The 9,820-nt window shown below is 41.5% G+C and overlaps 2 long non-coding RNA genes across 2 annotated transcripts; both read left to right on the plus strand.

The window, feature by feature from the left end:
* The first annotated feature begins 2,958 nt into the window (after positions 1 to 2,958).
* LOC135503661 (uncharacterized) lies at positions 2,959 to 4,012 on the plus strand. Its single transcript, XR_010449985.1, has 3 exons — positions 2,959 to 3,094; positions 3,663 to 3,741; positions 3,920 to 4,012. It is a non-coding gene; the product is annotated as an uncharacterized LOC135503661 (long non-coding RNA).
* Positions 4,013 to 6,270: 2,258 nt separating this feature from the next.
* On the plus strand, positions 6,271 to 9,732 carry LOC135503723 (uncharacterized). The gene is made up of 3 exons (XR_010450000.1): positions 6,271 to 6,357; positions 6,810 to 6,941; positions 9,255 to 9,732. It is a non-coding gene; the product is annotated as an uncharacterized LOC135503723 (long non-coding RNA).
* The last annotated feature ends 88 nt before the right edge of the window (positions 9,733 to 9,820 follow it).

Raw genomic sequence — 9,820 nt, forward strand, 5'->3', positions numbered from 1 at the left:
TGGTTGGCCCTCTTTGATGTCACATAGGTTGACACATTGATATGTTTTCATTTATAAAGCCTTTTTACAAAAAAGTCCCATTGTAACATCATTACTAAACTGTAGACATGAGTTCCCACAGCCGAGCTCAGGGATGGCTAACTCTGGGAATTCCTTTGGTCTCTAATGAGTTAGGTAAATCAGCGTTGAGTTTTTGTTGCACCTTATCTGTGAAACAATCTTCAAAATGTTCTTAAATGTGATGTTTTGCTGCCTCTATGCCAAAGGTCTTCAATCAACGCTGATTGAGGAGCTTTTTACTGATTGCTGTGTTTGTTATTTTGACCATGTTTTTCTTTCTGCTTGCATTTTGTATTTAGATTTTGACGTGTGTATTTTCTGTAATGTATGTAATTCCGGGCTCATCTGTAAAAGAGACCTTGGTCACAGTATTATTCCCTGATAGAATATTGAATACATAAACTATGTGCAGGGTTACGAGGTAAGTGAGGTAGATATGTACATATAAGTAACAGGATAGATAATAAACAGTAGCAGCAGCATATGTGATGAGTTTAAAGAGTTAGTGCAAAAAGGGTCCATGTAGATAGTCCTGGTAGCTATTTGGTTAACTATTTAGCAGTCTCATGGCTTGGGGGTAGAAGTTTCGTGGTGGGTGTGTTTTTCTGTTGTGGATTGCATCTTGATTTACTTAAAGGGAATATAGACATCCATTTTACACGAGCCTGCTAGCCTGAGGCTGCCTCTGTCTTTTATGCCTTTATCGGCACTTAGCACAACTGCCTCAGTCTATCTTACCTCCATGGTAACGGCATCTGGGTGCAGGAACTCTAGTGGACACACGTGACTATCCCTAGGCAACAGATTTACATAAAATCGGTCCAATTGATCCTCCTCGGTTGCCTCATTGGGCATGCGCATTTTCTTTTTCTTACTGAAAACAACCAAACTGCACAGAATTCCAGGAGACTAAAACTGATATTTCTGGTTCCTTCGTATTGAAAGATTGTCAGGTTATGGCATTTCTAAACAGCAGACTTTAATCATGTCAATCCCTGATATTGCACCGAGTTATCAATTGGAGAGCAGCTTTCACTGGTGAGCCAAAATACTTATTTTATTTTGCAAATTATTTGAAGTAGCTGCCTCTAGTTCTGCTTTTACTGTAATGCATGATAGTTGAAAATGTAAGTTGACTATTCTATTATAATACTAGTATAGCCTAGCCTATAAACTGTTTCATTGTGGGTTGATTGCATTCAACTAGTTTACTGTAATCCCATAATTTATTTGATGCATTGCTTCTTCCACATACCATTAAAACCAGGTGTAATGAGTACGCTGGGAGTCGGGAAGCAAATTCGGGAAGTGTATTACATAAATAAATGAACATAGAACAAAACAAGAAAGACGAGTAGTGTACAGGCAAACACTGAAACAGGAAAAAAATAACACCTAGGGAAAGAACCAAAGGAAGTGACCGAACATAGGGAAGATAATCAGGAAGGTGATGAAGTCCAGGCGAGTCTGAGTAGCTGGTGCGCGAAACGATGGTGACAGGTGTGCGTAGTAATGAGCAGTCTGGTGACCTAGAGCGTTGGAGAGGGAATGTACGTGACACCAGGGACTATTAAAATGTACATTACAGCCTGCTGTAACTTCATCACTTTAGGTTAATGTATTGTCAATGATGTTGCTGTTAGTTCAATGTAATCTCTGTCCAAGTTAGCTCAAGGTCTAGGCCTGTCCTGAGCCAAGCTGAAGGTAATTTACTCATATTTGATTGCCTGATATCATGTCATTATTGATGTTCTGCACACTCTGAACTCGGCAGAAATGTAGACCCAAGATAAATAAGTGGAGTTGGTAGCATGACATCTAATTTCATAGTGCATGCCCAGGCAGCTATAGCAGATTAAAACAAACCAGGATGTTCTTTCAGAGGACTCCCCCCTTTTCAAACTGCTGTTTGACATTCGATCAGGACTGAATCAACTCGGCTGGCTTTTTAGAAAATCCATAACAGGTTGCATTGGAGTTTCCAATCCCAGCCTGTGATATGAAGAGCAGCTCAATCCTCAGTCTTCCACAGATTTACTGAAGGCATTTAACTGAATTGGGGCTCCATACGGTTCATATTCCTTTAGCTGGAGGGCATACTTTTCTCTCTAATGTATTGATATTTGGTTACTCACTGGATAGGGATGTATGGTGCATTAATGTATAGAGATTATGTAAATCGGCAACTGCTGAAATAGATCTTCATGTGGTTTGATATTCTACAGATGTGAATGGATAATCTCTCTGGCACCACTATGATGGGTTTGGGCAGAAGAGTCCTGCTCGCATGGATAAGTCTGAGCCTGTTTGTGAGTTTCCATACAGTCGCAGGTAAGAATGTATGTCCTGTTTAATTCCCATTTAACAACTATGAAATGCATTGATTAGCTGTAAACAAAAAGCTATATATATATTTTATTAAAACATTTGGTATGCTTGTAAATGGCTGTAAATCGCTCCTTTCCCAATTAATGCATCCTTTGACAGACTACTACATTCCCTTTTCTATAACATGTAAATCTTTTCCAGGGGACAGAGAGCCTCATCCAGCTTCATACTAGATATGGTCAGCTGGAGGGCAGACTGGTCAGAGTGAGAGAGAGCCAGAGGAAGGTGGTTACCTACCTGGGGATCCCCTGAGCCCCCTTGTCGGGCCGCTGAAGTTCCAGGCCCCCCAGCCTCCCTGGGTGTGGCAGGGACTGAGAGACGCCAAGGCTTACCCCCCTCTGTATGAGCCTAAGCAGTAATGTCTCAGAGAGACAGGCAGGGAGGCAAACAGCCTATACTGTTTAATGGGGAACTCTGAATCATGCGTATTTTGATTAACATTCTGCCATTCATGTTTGTATTGATAGTGTAAGAAAATGTCACCTTTCTTGTCCTCCTAACACATAGGTGTCTGCAGAACATGAACCACACTAGACAGATGGGGGACCTGTACGGAGGTCGGTTCCCTGTCCTAACTACCTCAGAGGACTCCCTTTACCTGAATATCTACACACCAGTCAAACCTGGGGACCCAAGGAAACTACCAGTGAGGAGAGACATGAGAATGTACTCATATCTACCTTAAGAGTAGACAAACATTTCTTTGGTTTGGTGGTCCTCATGGGAGGGGCTTCACTCTGTGATGGCTCCTCACTGGCTGCCTTTGGGGACGTTGTGGTGGTCATCCTCCAATACTGTTTGGGTATCCCAGGGTTCCTCAGGTACACTTCCATATGTACTACATTTGGTCAATATGATCAATGCACAAATTCAGGTCAGTAATATCTTCTCCTGTTTGGTGTCTACTGAACACAACCCTGGCATATCTGATCTAATATCTGTGTGACCAGCACTGGAAATGGCCAGTACCCCGGAACGTGGGTGTTCTGGACCAGGTGTGTGCCCTGCGCTAGGTGCATGAGACCATCAGCAGTTTCAGGGGAGACCCAGGATCTGTCACCATTTTTAGAGTCTGCTGGTGGTGTTGCTCTCTTTTTTTGCATGTGTGTACTGTGCATCTAGGAAAACAGATATTTGCTGATACAGAAAGATGCACTGGCTATCTGTATGTATGCTTACTTTGGGCACTGATCCATGGTTCTGTCTGTCATCAGGACTGTTCCACAAGGCCATCAGAGTGGAGAATCCCTCGTCTCTATGTTCATCCAGGATGACCCCAAACCTGCTGCACAGGTGATCTGCTGTTTCATCATAACAGCAAGTCTCAAGGATCCCATACATTGTTTCATATACAATATCAGAACTGGTAAAACCTTCAGTGGTTTTATGACTGTCATTATTATTCTGGTACAATGTAATGTGTTGTAATTAGTCATTCAAATGCTCTGGTTTCAATCTCTCCTTCTTCCAGCTGGGGGCACAGAGAGCAGGCTGTCTCAGTGATGACTCTGCAGAGCTCATGACCTGCCTCAGTGCCAACAGCCCACAGGACAAAGAGGTGGCTACACCTGCACTGGTAGGTTTGTTCTGAGCCTCACACTCACCCTACAGTATGTGGGGTGTATGTATCTGAATGCCAGGCTGTTTCTGCTTTAGCTAACTTATACTGTATAGAGCTGTTGAATGCAACAACCTGGCTGTTTTTGACTTCCATTCTGGGGCCCATCCTCTCTCTCCACTGTCCCATCCCTGTGTCTGTGCACAGGGATGGGACAGTCATCCCTACCAACCCGGAGGAAGGCCTGCAGACCAAGAGATTCTTGGGCTTCCCCAGCCTCCTAGGAATCAACAACCATGAGTATGGATGGATGCTCCCACATGTATGTCCCTGCATGAAGATATGAAAACTGTCATATAATTTACAGGTAAATGTACCTTTATCATTTTATTTTTTACCCGTTTTTCCTGTTTCATAGATGGGATCTTGAAATGACCCGTGAAAACATGATGATTATGATCCTGGCGTTTATGCTTCAGAAACTGGTTAGTGAAGTATGGTGGCAGCCAGGGTTGGGTAGGTTACTTTCTAAATGTATTTTTTTTAGAGTTACTAGTTTCCTGTCCAAAACTATAATCAGTAATGTAACTTTTGGATTGCCCAAACTCAGTGACGTAATCAGATTACTTTCAGTTGCTTTTTGATTACTTTCTCCTTAAGAGGCACTAGAAGACGAAGTAAAGGATCCATCAAATGCATTTGGTGTGTCATCATGGTGGTCTCTGACTTGTGGTCAGACTTGCTCAGGTGGAACTTCTTTAAACTTGCGTCTTTTTTCAATGCTGAATTGAATGAAAGGTGTCAATGTATTTTCTTTCAAAAGCATCCTTTCTGAATTTAAAAGTAATCCACGAAGGAATGATTTGACTTTTAAAAAGTATCTATAATCTGATTACAATATTTTTGCTGGTGAAAGGACAATCGGAACTTCACTTCCACTTTTCTAATACCATGATGTACGCAGGAAAATAAACACTGGGATGATAATAACAGAATATTATCAACCTGTTGATTTAAGAGGAGATCCTAGAGTTCCTCCTTGGATTGTCACACAAGACTGTTACTTGATTGGTTAATATAGAATGGTAGGTAGGCTTTATGCAAAATATAAATGACGTTTGTCTAATAATAGGCAGGCCGAAGATTGTGATTTGTCGAAAAAGACAAACAAGTTTTGCAGCTGCTTGACATGGACAAATGGAGTATTCTAAAGGATCTACAAAACAAGTCTGTACACTCTGGGAAATATACAATACCAGTCAAAAGTTTGGACATCTGCTCATTCAAGGGTTTTTCTTTATTTTGACTATTTTCTGCATTGAATAATAATAGTGAAGACATCAAAACTATGAAATAACACACATGGAATCATGTAGTAACCAAAAAAGTGTTAAACAAATCAAAATATGTTATATTATAGCCACCCTTTGCCTTGATAACAGCTTTGCCCACTCTTGGCATTCTCTCAACCAGCTTCATGAGGTAGTCCCCTGGAATGCATTTTTATTAACAGGCAAATTGAAGAACGGCTCAAATAAGCAACGAGAAACAGTCATTATTACTTTAAGACATGAAGGTCAGTTAATCCTGGAAATTAAGATCTTTGGACATTTTTTCAAGTGCAGTTGCAAAAAACATTGTGTCATTATGAAACTGGCTCTCGTGAGGATCGCCACAGGAAAGGAAGACACATGGTTGCCTCTGCTACGGAGGTCATTGGAGTTACCAGCCCCAGGAATTGCATCCCAAATAAATGCTTCAGAGTTCAAGTAACAGACACATCTCAACATCAACTGTTCAGAGGAGACTGTTTGAATCAGGCTTTCATGGTTGAATTGCTGCGAAGAAACCACTACTAAAGGACACCAAGAAGAAGAGACTTGCTTGGGCCAAAAAACACAAGTAATGTACATTAGACTGGTGGAAATCTGTCCTTTGGTCTGAGTCCAAATTGGAGATTTTTAGTTCCAACCGGTGTGTCTTTGTGAGATGCAGAGTAGGTGAAAGGATGATCTCCACGTGTGTGGTTCCCACCATGATGCATGGAGAAGGTGTGAGGGTGCATTGGTGGTGACATTGTCTGTGATTTATTTTGAATTCAAGGCACACTTAACCAGCATGGCTACCACAGCATTCTGCAGCGATACACCATCCCATCTGGTTTGTGCTTCGTCCCACTATCATTTTGTTTTTCAATAGGACAATGACCCCAAACACACATCCAGGCTGTGTAAGGGCTATTTGACCAAGATGGAGTGCTGCAGCAGATGACCTGTCCTCCACAATCACCCAACTTCAACCCAATTGAGATGGTTAGGGATGAGTTGGACCACAGAGTGAAGGAAAAGCAGGTAACAAGTGCTCAGCATATGTGTGAACTCCTTCAAAACTGTTGAAAAAGCATTCCTCATGAAGCTGGTGGAGAAAATGCCGAGTGTGCAAAGCTGTCAAGGCAAAGGGTGGCTACTTTGTAGAATCTCATATTTTGTTTTGGCATTTGTTTTGGTTACTACATGATTCTATATGTGTTATTTCATAGTTTTGATGTCCACTAATATTCTACAATGTAGAAAATAGTAAAAATAAAGAAACCCTTGAATGAGTAGGTGGGGACAATCTTTTGACCAGTACTGTATATAAAATGTTTGTATACATACATGGTATATAAAAATCCACTGGTGACACTTAATACACTACTTTTTGTTGTAATCAGTTTCTCCCCAACCCTGGTGGCAGCTTTATAATGAAACATCTTGCAGTCTGGTCCATGAGCTGTATTTTAAACCCTGTATCTCCCTGTTAGCATCTGCCACACTCTGCCCTGGGGATCATCGTAGAGGAGTACTTTGGTGACATGAAGGACCCCGTGGGGATCAGAGATGCCTTCTTGGAGCTTATGGGAGATCTACTGATTGTGGTCCCAGGGGGTGTAGAGGTGAGGCATACACTGGGAACTATACCAATCAGATGCCATTTTTTTCTTCTCTTTAGAAACCTCCTGGAAGACATTATTTGATAATTATGAATAAATCATTTTAAGATGATTGAGACTTTTTAGTTGACAGACATGGTCTGTTGATATTCACAGATACATTACACACTTATCTGTCTATGCAAGATTCAGGTTGCTTGATGTACTACGATGAGTTCCAGCAGCGCCCCTCCATGGTCACATCAGCAGACCACTGGTGGAGGCTTTGTGAAAGCAGACCACTGGTGGAGGCTTTGTGAAAGCAGACCACTGGTGGAGGCTTTGTGAAAGCAGACCACTGGTGGAGGCTTTGTGAAAGCAGACCACTGGTGGAGGCTTTGTGAAAGCAGACCACTGGTGGAGGCTTTGTGAAAGCAGACCACTGGTGGAGGCTTTGTTTGCTGCCCCCTTTTGGACAGATGACAGTGATGGGTAGTTAAAAAATATATATATATTTTTTTATCTGAGTTTTCTGAGTAAATAGATTTCTAAGTTACAGAAGAGTTCATATTAGACAAAGAACAGTTTAAGACTCCCTACTGTATGCAAAAAAAAAAAAAAAAATGCTTCTGTGTACCAAGTATGCTTTTCATATCTACTTAGTGTTTACTCTATATAGGACATTTATAGTAGCTCAACCACCAATTGTCTTGGGTCATAGTAGTTCGGAAAGTTTTCAGACACCTTGACTATTTTCACATTTTGTTACAACCTTATTATAAAATTGATTAAATTGTTTTTTCCCCACATCAATCTACACACACTACCCCATAGTGACAAAGAAAAACAGGTTTAAATGTTTTTGCAATTGTATAAAAGGGAATATTACATTTACATAAGTATTCAGACCCTTTACTCAGTACTTTTGTTGAAGCATGTTTAGCAGTGATTACAGCCTTGAGTCTTCTTGGGTATGACGATACAAGCTTGGCACACCTGTATTTGGGGAGTTTCTCCCATTCTTCTCTGCTCCTCTCAAGCTCTGTCAGGTTGGATGGGGAGCGTTGCTGCAGAGCTATTTTCAGGTTTCTCCAGAGATGTTCGATCAGGTTCAAGTCCAGACTCTTGCTGGGCTACTCAAGGACATTCAGAGACTTGTCCCGAAGCCACTCCTGCGTTATCTTAGCTGTGTGCTTAGGGTCGTTGTCCTGTTGCATGGTGACCCTTCACCCCAGTCTGAGGTCCTGAGCACTCTGGAGCAGGTTTTAATCAAGGATCTCTCCATACTTTGCTCTTTTTTTGGTCTGTCCCTCGATCCTGACTAGTCTCCCAGTCCCTGCCGCTGAAGAACATCCCCACAGCATGATGTTGCCATCACGATGCTTCGCCATAGGGACGGTGCCAGGTTTCCTCCAGACGTGATGCTTGGCATTCAGGTCAAATAGTTCCATCTTGGTTTCATCAGACCATAAAAATCTTGTTTTTTTTGGTCTGAATCTTTTTAGGTGCATTTTGGCAAACTCCAAGCGGGCTGTCATGTGCCTTTTTACTGAGGAGTGGCTTCTGTCTGGCCACTACTATTAAAGGCCTCATTGGTGGTGCTGCAGAGATGGTTGCTCTTCTGGGAGGTTTTCCCATATCCACAGAGGGGCTCTGTCAGAGTGACCATCAGGTTCTTGGTCACCACCCTGACCAAGGTCCTTCTCCCCTGATTGCTCAGTTTGGCCGGGCAGCCCTAGAGTCTAGAGTCTTGATGGTTCCAAACTTCTTCCATTTAAGAATGGAGGACACTGTGTTCTTGGAAACCTTGAATGCTGCAGAATTGTTTTGGTACCCTTCCCTCGATCTGTACCTTGACACAATCCTGTCTCAGAGATCTACAGACAATTCCTTCAACCTCATGGTTTGGTTTTTGCTCTGACATGCACTGTCAACTATGGGACATTTTTATATAGACAGGTGTGTGCCTTTCCAAATCATGTCCAATCAATTGAATTTACCACAGATGGACTACAAGTTGTAGAAACATTTCAAGGATGCACCTGAGCTAAATTTCGAGTCTCATAGCAAGGGTGTGAATACTTATGAAAATAAGGTATTTCTGTATTTGTAATACATTTGCAAAAATGAAAACATCTGTTTTTGCTTTGTCATTATGGGGTATTGTGTGTAGATTGAGGATTTGGTGTCTTAAATCTATTCCGAATAAGGCTGTAATGTAACAATGTGGCAAAAGTTAAGTGGTCTGCATACTTTCTGAATACACTATGTAAAATGAAGTATTCATAAGTGCACCAGCTCATATGATGCCAATGGGTTGTCTCTCTGTTCCTGTAGTAACCCTAATGGAGAGAGTGTGTTTGATTAGCCAACACTCACTACAGATCCAGGCCAACCTCGGGCTGGGCAGTGTCTCAGAGAAGAAGAGTGCCCAGTTCTGGAGAGAAGACTTCCCTAAAGGACTGCAGACTGCTGGACACAAAGACTCACAGAGTGACCAGTAGAACTGAATGTTCACTATGTCAAATGTTGTTCTAGGAGTGTCCATGTTGCCCTCCACTCCAGTGTGCTATTAGGTTACAGTATATGAGGCTTTCTTTTCCTTATTGTGTGTCATTTTGGCCATTTTAATATTCCAGATTTTCTTTAATGTTTTTTTTTGTTTTTTAAATATTTTATTTAGCAATTGTTTAACATTTATGTAGTTTATTTTTATCTTGCTGTGTTCATATGTCCATTAAAGCCATAAAATAATTACGTGTGACTGATTAGACGATTGTCCTTCTGCTTAGTAATAAAACATTGTAATCAGACACTTATCTGATAGGCTAAATCAATGTCTCAAGCACCGTGTGCAGTGTTCGATTTCTCAGTGGAGAATCGACATGTGCAATCATTAGTCC

The sequence above is a fragment of the Oncorhynchus masou genome, chromosome 1, assembly GCF_036934945.1.
Source record: "Oncorhynchus masou masou isolate Uvic2021 chromosome 1, UVic_Omas_1.1, whole genome shotgun sequence".
In the NCBI taxonomy this organism is placed as follows: Eukaryota; Metazoa; Chordata; class Actinopteri; order Salmoniformes; family Salmonidae; genus Oncorhynchus; species Oncorhynchus masou.